Source organism: Phyllostomus discolor, chromosome 13, assembly GCF_004126475.2.
Source record: "Phyllostomus discolor isolate MPI-MPIP mPhyDis1 chromosome 13, mPhyDis1.pri.v3, whole genome shotgun sequence".
Lineage (NCBI taxonomy): Eukaryota > Metazoa > Chordata > Mammalia > Chiroptera > Phyllostomidae > Phyllostomus > Phyllostomus discolor.
The window spans coordinates 7,126,015-7,138,798 of NC_040915.2; positions in this window are offsets into that span (position 1 = coordinate 7,126,015).

Here is a 12,784-nt window from a genome sequence, read left to right on the forward strand (position 1 = left end):
TAATATTTTATAAGCACTCTAGGCTTTAGAGGCAGTAGTGAGTAAAATAGTCCTTGTCCTCACAGGGCTTCCATTTTTGTGGCAAAGAAACACACACACACTAAACTTTCAGCTGTAAACACAAAGTGGAAACAGCAGGGCACAGGGATAGAATGAGCGCAGGCGCTATTTTAGCTAGGTTGCTAGGAAGAGCCTCTCAAAGGAGATGAACTTTGAGCAGAAACTTGAACGGGGCCTTTTAATAATTCTTTCCTTTAAAACACAGGAGCTTGAGTAGTTTTTAAATTGTTACAGGACACATAACTCAAAACTTAGTGGCTTAAAACAACAATAACTATTGTTTCTCACAATCTCTGTGGGTCAGGAATTCAGGTGTGGTGTTGCCAGGCAGTTCCAGCTTGGGGTCTCTCGGGAGGGTCTAGTCATTTGGAGACTTCGCTGGGGGTGGAGGCGCTGCTCCCCAGGTGGCTGGCAGGCCGTTGCTGGTCGTTGGTCAGAGGATGCAGTTCCTCTCCAGAGGGGCCTCTCCATCAGGCTGCTGGAGTATCCTCATGGCACTGAGGCTTGTCTACCCCACAGCGAGTGTTTCAGGAGGTGAGGCAGAAGCTGTAATGCCTTTTATGACCTAGCCTCTGAAGTCACACACTACCACTTTTGTACTATTCTACTGGTCACATAGATTAGTCCAGATTCAGTGTGGGGAGGGACTGCACAAGCACAGAATAGTAAATGAGGGTCCTTGGGAACCACTTTGGAGGCTGGTGGTCTAACAATAATCACTATCCAAAACATAATTTTCTCTCGTATGGCTGTAATGATTTTAAGCAATTTACTCTATGGGGAAAAAAACCCACTAATGAACACTAAAGTCTAATTTTTTAATATTGGTTCGATTTCATTCCAGTCTTTATCCACATGCCTAGCCTGTTTACATTAGCATTTATAGAATATTTCACCTCACAATAGCAAAATACCATTCTTTTTGAAGTGCACCCAGAACATACCTGTAAAGAATATACTTCGGTAAGGTATGTTTATCAAGGTAGCCTATATTCCAGATCATAAAAACAAAACTCAAGAAATGTAAAAGGATTCAAGCCATACAAGGTATGGATTAGGTATACCCGATCACAATGGATTAGATTAGGAAATGCTAACAGAAACATCTCCAGAAAATCCCCAATACACATGTTACAGGGTACAGCCAAGAGGGGGGGGCCCAAATAGGCATTTGAAATGAGGTCCAGAACTTAAGGTGTCCAGGAGATTTTGGGATGTCTCCATCCGCGCCCCCCCCCCCCAGGGTGTGGGTTGGGGGAAGGGACAAATGGAGCAGGGCCATTGAGAGCTGTTTATCATAGCAACAGCCTTGCAGCTAAACTCTGGCGTGGTTGTTTGGCATATCTATAACCTTTGACTGGTTGCATAGATAAGTTCGGTAGCTGTGATCAGCTCTAAGCCAGGGGAATGGAAGTAACTTCCCCACCCAGATGTAACTGGGGGGGCGGTCCCCTGAGTTTCAGCGCCTGCATGGGAGCTCAGAGAGGATTGGCTCCAGGACATGGGGCCACGCCTGCCCAGACTCATGATGGCAGCCCAGTAAAGCTGGAAGGATACGAGTTCCGACATGTGAAGCCAAGTGTGGGAGGAGTCGGAAATGGGGCTGCAGAGGAAGATTGGCCGCGGGGATTTAAAAACCCAGATTTGGCGGCCATTGAGGAGGAGAACCATGCTGCTTTAGAAGAAGAGCCATGTGCAGCCCTGAGAAGGAGAAGCACGCGGACTTGAGGGAGTGTAGACTCCTGCAGCCCTGAGAAGAGAACCACGCGGCAGCCCTGAGGAGAGAACCACGCGGCCTGGCAGAGTGGGGCCCCCACAGCTTTAGAAGGGGGAACCACCACCTGGTCTTAGCAGAGATCCTGGCAACTCAGCTGAGGGTGCCGGGAACCCAGGGAGGTCTCCCAGTCGAGAGGGAGTACTAACTGGGAAGAACCAGAGGACTGCCTGAGCCATGGACTTCTATTTCCTTCCCTGAGATACGGTACTCTGGACTGGGCAAAGGGGGAAGGAGGGAAGGACTGTGTCTGTTTGTGGATGTTTTAAGGGACTTTGGGATTTTGGTGAAGACATTAGGTCACTACTTTAAGTTTGTATAGCATTAAATAAACGTTTCCTTTCCTTTTCACAAATCTCTGGCATTGAGAGATGTCTTTCCTCTGGCGGCGGACATAACGGACCCGGGGCCTTCTTTCAATAATAGTATATCATCCCAGGCCCCCCTTGTTGTGTTCTGTAACACACAGAGACTAAATAATACACTATGGGTAGAAGAAGAATTCAAAAGGAAAATTAGAAAGTGTTTTTAACTAAACAAAGATAAAAACAAAACATTACTATTTATGGGGTGCCTCTCTAGCAAGCAGTGCATAAGGAGAACTTATAGTACTGAATATTAAGAAAAAACCAAATGTCTCAAATCAATAACTGCAGCTTGCACCTTAAAAAAAAAAAAACAGGAAAAGAATAGCAAATAAATCCCAAAATATAGCAGAAGAAAGGAGATAATAAAGACCAGAGCAGAGATCAATAGAATAGAAAATGGACAAACAACAGAGAAAGTCGATGAATCCAAAAGGTAGTTCTATGAGTCAGACAGGATGGTGAGAAGCTAGGAAAATTCCTGGGCAAGTGGGATGGGAAAACTGAGACAAGAAAATTAAACAAAGCCAAACAGTTTGAGCAACTTCCAGCCAGCTGGTGAATCGCAAGACCTTATCTCCCCCAACCAAGGACACTTGTGAGCAAATGGGTCATATCTCTCCTCCCTGACCAGGGAATACAGAGCTTAAATCTCCCTGGCCTGGGAAATAGAGAACAGAGACCCAGTTAATGTCATCTGTGCCAGCTACCCCAAGGACAGATGAAGTCAGGGGAACAAATAAGGAAAACCCCGTTAAAACCAGACAGGCTCAAGATAAAACTGTAAAGCAGACCAAAGAATATTTCCAACCCGCCCGTGCACTCACTCTGACACATCAGCATATTAAAATTGCACTTGGAAAGCACGTGAATATTCTGTTAAAACCCTCCCATAAGATTCTCACCCGGAAAAGAAAAGATAAAAAGCCCTCAGCACAAAGCCTCAGGTGGGCTCACTCTATAGCACGCTCATGCTGCTTCTGGGACACGAACCTTTACTTCCTCCTAAACTCTAAGGGCTCTAGGAGACTCGTAACCAGGCGAGCAGTGGGCAGTGGCAGCTGAATGGGGCTCACCCCTGATCCTGTCCTGGGGCCCCCCTTTCTCTGACTTCCAGGTGAGCCGACAGCAGCCCCACCCTGGCTCACTCCTTTCCTATACCTTTTCTAGGGAGCCGCAGCAGAGCGGCGCCCGGGCTCTCTCCTGCTGCTTCCTCTACCCTAAGTTCTGCCTTTGCTTCACCATCCCCAGCTTTAATAAACGTGCTCTCAAAATCCCCAGACTTGTGTTGCGAAATCTTTCCTGCAGGAAGTCAAGCACCCATACACTGCTGGCCGGCCAGAGGAAGACCCACTCAGGGCTGGTTCCTATGTGGTAAGCTGAGGAGATTAACAAAATTGATAAACCTCTAGCCAGACTGCTCAGGATAAAAGAAAAAACAACAACAAATTACCAATATGAGGAAGGAGAGAGATGACATCACTACAAATTCCACAGATATTACAAAGGCACCAAGGGAATAGTTGACTTTACGCATTTAAAACATTAGACAGAGTGTAAAATATTCTTGAAAGACAAACTAACAAGTTTCACTCAAGAAGAGATGACCTAAATACCCATGTATTTTTTAAAGAAATCGAATTTGTACTTAAAAACCTTCTGATGAAGAGAACTCCATTTTTAAAAAGTGTTTTTGTACTTTTTATAAACATTTAAATTTATAAATTAAGGGAAATAAAATTTAAACTGGGAATAATTCAAAAGGGAATAAAATTCAGTTTCTATATGATGTGGGGTTTTCCAGAGGTTTTGGTTAGTGTTCCTAGTTTAATTGTACTGTACTTGGTTGGTTATACTTGGTCAGGTATATTTTGCACATACATACCTTGCACGACTTGAATTCTTTTACAATTGTAATGAGACTGTTTTATGACCTGGAACATCGGTACCCTGGTAAATATGCCTTGGTAAATGTTCTGGGAGCACTTCGGAAAGAATGTGCATTTGAAAAGAATTCTGTGACCCTGGCTGGCATAGCTCAGTGGATTGAGTGTGGGCTGTGAACCAAAGTGTCTCAGGTTTGATTCCCAGCCAGGGTACATGCCTGGGTTGCAGGCCATGACCCCCAGCAACTGCACATTGATGTTTCTCTCTCTCTTTATCTCCCTCCCTTCCCTCTCTAAAAATAAATAAATAAAATCTTTAAAGAAAAGAAAAGAATTCTGTTATTGTTAGGTGGATTGTTATATAAATGTTCATTATTTCAAACTAGTTGGTAGTATTCTTCAAGTCTTCTATACCTTTACTTATTTTCTGTCCACTTGTTCTATCAATTATTGGAATCTCTGATCATACCTGTGGGCTTCTTTATTCTTCATTTTATTCCTGTCAGTTTTACTTCATATATTTTGAGGATCAGTTATTCGGTGTATAGTGTTTAGGATTATTATTTTTTAAATATATTTTATTGATTATGCTATTACAGTTGTCCCATAAGTGTTTAGGATTATTGTGTCCTCCTGATGAATTAACTACATTATCATACAAAATGATCTTCGTTAGCCCTGGTAATATTCTTTCTGCTGAAATCTACTTTGCCAGATACTGACATAGCCTCTCTAGTTTACTTTTTATTACTGTTAGCATATATATTTGTGTGCTTATATTTAAAGTGCATTTCTGGTTGGCAGCATGTCTTGCTCTTTTATCCAATCTGATAACCCCTACCTTCTAATTGGAGTGTTTGGACCCAGGGCCCCCAATCCCTAGGCCACAGGCGGGTAGCAGTCTGTGACCTATTAAGAACCAGGCTGCATAGCAGGAGGTGAGCAGTAGGGGAGCACAGATAACTTCACTTGTATTTAGAGCCACTTGCCATGCCATGCTCGTATTACCACCTGAGCTCCACTTTCTGTCAGATCAGCTGCAGCATTAGATCCTCATAGGAGCACAAACCCCACTGTGAATTGGGCTTGCTAAGGACCTAGGTTGCAAGCTCCCTATGAGAATCTAATGCCTGATGGTCTGATGTGGAGCTGAGGCGGTGATGCTAGTGCTGGGGAGCAGCTGCAAATACAGATTATCATTAGCAGAGAGGCTTGACTGCAGAGGGACCATCATAAATCCATTGCTTGCAGACTCATATCAAAACTGTATCAATGAGTGGCAAGTGACAATGAAGCTGCATCTGGTAGCAGTTTATAAAGCCATCTCCCCCACATCCCCTAAACTGTGGAAAAATCGTCTTCCACAAAACTGGTCCCTGGTGCCAAAAAGGTGGGGGACTGCTGGTTTAGACCATTTATAACTAATAACATTATTAACATAATCAGGTTTAAATCTATCAGCTTGATATTTATTATCTATTTTTCCTAATTGATTTTTGTTGTCTTTTCCCTTTTTTACTTTCCTTTTTTGATTCCATTTATCTCTTCTGTTGGATAATTAGCTATAACCCTTTGTTTTGCTACTTTGTTGGTTGCTTTAGGGTTCATAGTATATTTGGTCATTCCCCCTAGGGCTCTTCCCAAGAGAAATAAATGTATATATCCACACAAAGACTCGGACAGGAATGTTTATAGCAGCTTTATTTGTAATAGCGAAAAGCTGGAAACAATCTAAATGCTTATCAGTACATGAATGGATACACACCTCTGACACGTCCATATGCTGGGATACCACCCAGCAATGAAGCGGAAGGAACCGTGCACACACGTAGGGACAAGAACGACTCTTGGGATAATTATGCTGAGAGTAAGAAGGTGGACCAAAAAGAGTGCATGCTATGCTGTGATTCTTTTTACACAAAATTAAAAAATGCAAATTCTTCTACGGTTAAGAAACTGTGTTTATGGTTAGGGATGGGTGGGGATTAAGACAAGCAGAGAGCAATGGGAGAGGGTTACAATGGAGCACAAGGAAGCTTGGAGGGAGGTGGTTTGATTATCTTGCTTGTGGTGATTTCGTGAGTGTACACACAGAGCGACACTTGCCAGATTATACACTTTGAACATGTGCAGATTACTGTGAGAAAACTGGACCCCAACGAAGTTTTAAAAAGAAAATGGAAAAGTAAGGGGAAAAAATGAGGTCTATAGTGTTATCACCTAAATAGAAGGACTGTTAGCAATTTGGTCATTATTGAACTTCATCATTACCTTTTCAGATACTCAAGTGGTATCTGACATTTTTCAAAAACTGTAGTACTCCACTATGTTAATAAAAATAATTTGACCTTTCTTCCATTGCTAGGGTCAGTTTATGCTTGTCAAGGGAGCAGTTGTTATTATTGTTATGATTGTACAAAATGGGTATTTTTATTTCACTATTTATCCAGACATCCAAACAGCAGATCTTGAAACCTTCCTAGGCACATTTCTCTCACTGGCGTAACCAACTGACCACTAAGTTCTCTCAATTTCTGCCTCCTCAGTATCTCTTATGTCTGCCACCTCCTTTCATTCTCATTGTCAATGTGATAGGTTAGCACGAATATGTTGGGTTTGCATAAATTATAAACAAGAGTCTTAAAATCATACAACAGGGACTCTCCTGTGGTCAGGGGTGTGTCCCACTGTGCCCCAGGCTCTGATGACCAGGACTGGCCCTCATTTCTCTTCCAGACAGTTGCAACAATGTCTTTGCTCTTTTATCTGCATGCTAAGGATACTAAACCAAACTAAATCTAATAAAATATGGAAAAATAATTTTCCTTGAGCATTTAAATGTTGACTACAAGCTATTCAATTAATTAAATAGCTATGTATTTTTTGTAACTGAGTATGAATCACACCACACACTTATTAACATCATGGGTTTAATTAATTTTTAACATCATGGGTTTTATTAACACCATGGGTTTAAACACCATTAACATCATGGGTTTTATTAATTTTTTCATTATTTCTATACTAACCTTTGTGTCTTCCTACTGTCACTGCTATTTTCTCTTTTTTGATATTGCTGAAGGATCTAGTATGATTATTTTGATTTCTTCCTGAATCACATTAATATTGGCAGACCCAAAAGAAAAGTTAAGAAGTTACACCATTTCAGACAAACTGAGATCATAGAATTTGGGTCACAAGCAATTTTATTCTTTTTTTTTTAAGATTTTATTTATTTATTGAGAGGGAAGGGAGGGAGAAAGAGAGAGAGAGAGAGAAACATCAATGTGCAGTTGCTGGGGGCCTTGGTCTGCAACCCAAGCATGTGCCCTGACTGGGAATCGAACCTGCGATGCTTTGGTTCACAGCCCGCACTCAATCCACTGAGCTATGCCAGCCAGGGCCACAATTTTATTCTTAGTGGAGTCAGGGGCTTGGCTGCTCAAGTCACTTCATTGGTTTACTGGCTTCTAGTCTTGACACTCCTAAAAAGATTTTAAATGTCCCTGGAATGTGAGGCTGTCCTGTCATCTTCCAAATAGAATGCCAATTCCTTAGCCTGATATACAATACCCTTGGTAATATAGCGATCTTCTTGCCCAGGTCTTGGGAAGCCTCACCCCCTACCAGTTTCCCGCACAAACAGGCTTCCAGCCATGCTCATCAACTCCTGCTCAGCCAAATCCACCTCCGTTGAAAGGCAAACCCTTGAAAACTCTTCAAGTGATTGTTTAAGAAGCTCTCTGGTGACTTGTTTGCAGCACTTAAGGCATATCTATAATTGCTTATTAATAGCCAGTGAATTCTCCGAGGAAAAACAGGTACTTAGTAACAGCTGTTGGATTTTGCATGAATGTCTTCTCTTTTGTTTGCATTCTGATTCCCTTAAAGATGGTTACCCGGTTAGCGATGATTTTCTTTGCACGAATAGCTGGCTGTATTGGCGTCCAAGTTTAGTGACCCCAGACTTTCTTATGGATTTGCCTCGTATGGAAGTCATCTTTTCAGAGTGCTCTCACAACTTCTTAAGGAAGGGAATTATTTTATCAAGTGTACAGTACAATGTCCACATTAAAAAAAAAGTTGCCCTGTCCAAGGTGGCTTAGCTCGTCGGAGCATTGTCCTATAAATGGAAAGGCAGCAGGTTTGATGCCCAGTCAGGGCACGTACCCAGGTTGAGGGCTAGGTCCCAGTCATAGCGGACCAGGGTGCATACAAGAGGCAGCAAATCAGTGTTTGTCTTTCACACTGATATTTCTCTCCCACTTTTTCTCCCTCCCTTCCCCTCTCTCTAAAAATCAATAAACATGTCCTCAGGTGAGGCTAGAACGAACAAAATAAATGAGTAGTTACCCAGCCATTCTGTGGTTTTTCACATTCGATTTTGTCCAGAATTTTTGGGAGAGGAAGATCTAGTGCTGGGGATTCATCAATGTGGTCTAATAACTTGTATTATCTGTACCCCTAGAGGCACATGGCAACTTGCATTGTGTCTTACTTGATTTTAAATGAACATAATACTTATTAATTGTGGCAAGTTGAACACAGGTGTTCACCCACAAAATATCACAGTAAAGGGGTAAAAATAATAAAAACAAACCCACAAAGACAGCATGAACAGGAGAAAGGTACACAGGGACTCGGCTTCTTTTCTTATTTTAGATTTTATTTATTTAGTTTTAGAGAGAGGTGAGGGGAGAAAGAGAGTGAGAGAAACATTGATTGGTTGCCTCTCGAGCACACCCCAACCAGGGACAGCCTGCAAGCCAGGCGCATGCCCTGACCGGGAATTGAACTGGCAACCTTTTGCTTTGCAGGTCGTTGCTCAGCCAACTGAGCCACATCAGTCAGGGCGGGACACAGCTTCTTACATAAACTTTCCATCAGCCTTTCCATCTTCAAGCCCTCCCTGCACCTTGGCTGGCAAGTGGGTGGTGCCATGAAGTTTGGAGCCTCTTCAGAGTTCTGTGGCATAAACTGGCTTGTTTTCTGTTGGCTTTTCCGCACTGCAAGCCTACAGTGTGGCTTTGTTTGGTTGTTGAAGTTGGCATCCGTTCTTCCATCAGCTTCCCAGCTTCTAAAAGAGCTGTCATTTCTCATCTGTTCCATCTCCTCTTTTTCTCTTTGCCTTACGGATTTATGCTTTTTGTTTCTTTTCTGCCATTTTAGTTAGATTTCAGGAATGGTAATAAACATGAATTCAATTTGGCAAGTTTAACTGGAAGTCCTCTTTTCCTTGTTCTTTATGTTTTATTGTTTGTCTGGTCTCAACGAGAGTGTGAGCTAATTTCAAGAAAACCACTGTTGTCATGTTATTTACATATTGGTATGGTACTTTTCAAATGGGAGTTCTAATGTCTGTGGTTGTTACCAGATGGCCTTGACTCGCATGCACAGGGAACCCTTGGGGGTACCTGAAAGACTTTTCAGGAACATCAGCAATTTCCAGGCCTTCACCTTCCATCAGTGCCCTCTCCTTACATTCAACTGAGAATGCCTACAGCCCAGGTATCACACTGGCTGTCCTTGCTCTCTCACTCTTTCACAATGTCTTTCTCAATCTTTACTATGTACACACACGCACACACAATCTTTCTATGGCACCATTTTTCCCTGTGTAAAAATCTGCAGGGCAGTACACAGAAATGAAATTGAGATGTTGCTTTGGGTCAACTTTTTTCAATTAAGGCACCATGATCCAAGGTCTGCCTCCCATCTTCTCTCTCTGTCTCTCCCCATCTCTCATCTATACATTTTTTTTTTCTGTTGAGAACACACCTGGAGCCCTGAGCAATGCGGCTTGCTGGTGGGTGTTATCCCATAAAGCAAATGGCCACTGGTTCGATTCCTGTCAGGGCACATGCCTGGGTTGCGGGTTTAGTCACCAGTCATGTTGCGTGCAAGAGGCAACTGATTGATGTTTCTCTCTCCCTTTCTTCCTCCCTTCCCCTCTCTCTAAAAATAAATTAATTTTAAAAGAAAGAACATGCCCTGGTGTCAGAAAATGAATATTTGCCCTATGTCTGAATTTACATATATTGTAGAGTGGGGGAAGGGAGGCAATAACAACAATTTTTAGTTGAAAACTTTCACTCTTCCATCTTTGGTCAAAGAAGTGTTGCTCCTGAGGAAGAGTCCTGTGATAGGAAAGTAAAGAAAGCAAAGATGAGAAATGTTGAAGGTGGTGACACCTTATTTCTTCCAGCTAATGGCAAAACTCCACACCTTATCTACCTACGTGAGAACACTCTCATTCAAAATCCATGAAAAACAAACAAGAAAACCCTTTGGATTCTAAACACTATTCTCCAATTTAAAACCAGGCCAGATCCCTTGGACAAATGGTTGGTTCCAAAGATGGGGCAGGGAGGCAAGATGAATCTGGAATGTCTTGTCCCAGTAAGTAAGAAAATCCTAAAAAAGAAAAAAAAAGGATTTCTTGAAAGAACAAAAGAGCCAATCTGATGGAGTTCTCCCGAGAGCCAACAGTGGGACAATCTGAGCAACAGAATAAATAATGGCATTATTGGATATTAAGCCACATAACAAAATAAAATATCCATGAGTCCATACTATAAAGAATTGATTAAGGACTTCTGGCAAGATGGAGGAATAGGTGGACGCACCGTACCTTCTCGCACAACCAAGAATAGAACAACAATAATTTACAGATAGAATAACACTCAGAACTGATAGAGGATTTATCTGAATGGAAGTCGGACAGCCAAGAAGTTGAAGTAGACCTGTACATCCAGGCTGGTAGGAGACGACGAGCCGGGTGGGCGTGGGGCTGGCGCGGGTCGGTGGCGCGCGGAGGTCAGGGAAAATTGGGTGCAAAATCAGTATGACAGCCATCTGGGGTGCAAGAACGCAGCAGTGATCCCTGAGTATGCAAGCTGTGGCTGGGGGACCCAGTGAGGCAGCGATTGTGGACCAGGGCAGAGCTTGCAGCCCAGGATCCCAAGGAAGGGTCTGAGCCCAGGAGAACGGAACTACCGCCATTGTTCTCTCCCGCCCCTGCTCCCGTCCCCGCTCCTGCCCCCTCATATAACATCACAATCTAGCCACTGGGGTGCCCAGCCCCGGTGAACACCTAAGGCTCCGCCCCCCACCATATCAAGAGCGACATAAGATATGTTTCCAACAGAACAGATCAGTCCCCTAGGACTCACCCTTTTGAGCGACCAAGAAATAGCCAATCTATCAGATGTGCAGTTCAAAACACTGGTGATCAGAAAGCTCACAGAACTGGTTGACTTTGGGTGCAATTTAGATGAAAGGATGCAGGTTACCATAAAAGAGATGTAGGAAGATAGGCGGAGGAGAGCCAATAGTGAAAGGAAGGAATCTGAGTCTCAAAACAATACAGTGGACCAGAAGGAAGATAGAATCAACCAAGCAGGAAAGCATGATGAAATAAGAATTCAAAAAATCGAGGAAAAGTTTAAGAGCATCCAGGACACTTTCAAACATTCCAACATCCGAATTATAGGGGTACCAGAATGGGAAGGAGAAAAGCAACAGATTGAGCACGTATTTGAACAAATAATAAAGGAGAACTTCCCCAATCTGGCAAAGGGAACAGTCTTCCAAGAAATCCAAGAAGCTCAGAGAGCCCCAAAGAAGTTGGACCCAAGAAGAAACACACCAAGGCACATCATAATTACATTAGCCAAGGTAAAAACGAAGGAGAGAATCCTAGAAGCAGCAAGAGGTAAGGGGACAGTAACCTACAAAGGAGTTCCCATCAGACTGTCAGCTGATTTCTCCAAAGAGACCTTACAGGCAAGAAGGGGCTGGTAAGAAATATTCCAAGTCATGAAAGACAAGGACCTACATCCCAGATTGCTCTATCCAGCAAAGCTCTCGTTTAGAATGGAAGGGCAGATAAAGTGCTTTTCAGATAAGGTCAAGTTAAAGGAGTTCATCATCATCAAGCCCTTATTTTATGAAATGCTAAAGGGACTTATCTAAGAAAAGAAGATAAAGAAAAGACATGTATAGTAAAAGGACAGCAAACACACAATTATTAACAACCACACATAAAGCAAAACCAAAAGACACTAAGTAAACAACTAGAACAGGAACAGAACCACAGAAATGGAGGGCACATAGAGGGCTAGCAGCAGGGGGGTGGGAGGAGGAGAGAGGGGGAAAAGGTATAGAGAATAAGTAGCATAGAATGTAGGTTGAAAATAGACAGGGGGAGGGCAAGAATAGTACGGGAAATGTAGAAGCTAAAGAACTCATAAGTATGACACATGGACATGAACTAAAGGTGGGAACATGGGTGGGAGAGGGGGTACAGGGTGGAGGGGAGAGAAGGGGGGAAATGGGACAACTGTAATAGCATAATCAATAAAATATATTTTAAAAAGAATTGATTAAATAAGTGGGGGAGACGAGACAGCTCTTCTGTATAAAATTCCAATCAGTGTAGAAGGAAATAGAAACTCACCACTGATAAAACACCATCGTAATACCTGTCATACTCATGGATACAGAAGACATTTTGATGGTTTTCCCAGGGGAGGGGGTTTGGGTTAGATGAAGGAAGTGAAGGGATTAAGAAGTACAAATTGGAGCTCTGGCTGGCGTAGCTCAGTGGATGAGTGCGGGCTGTGAACCAAAGCATTGCATGTTCGATTCCCAGTCAAGGCACATGCCTGGGTTGCAGGCCATGGCCCCCAGCAACCACA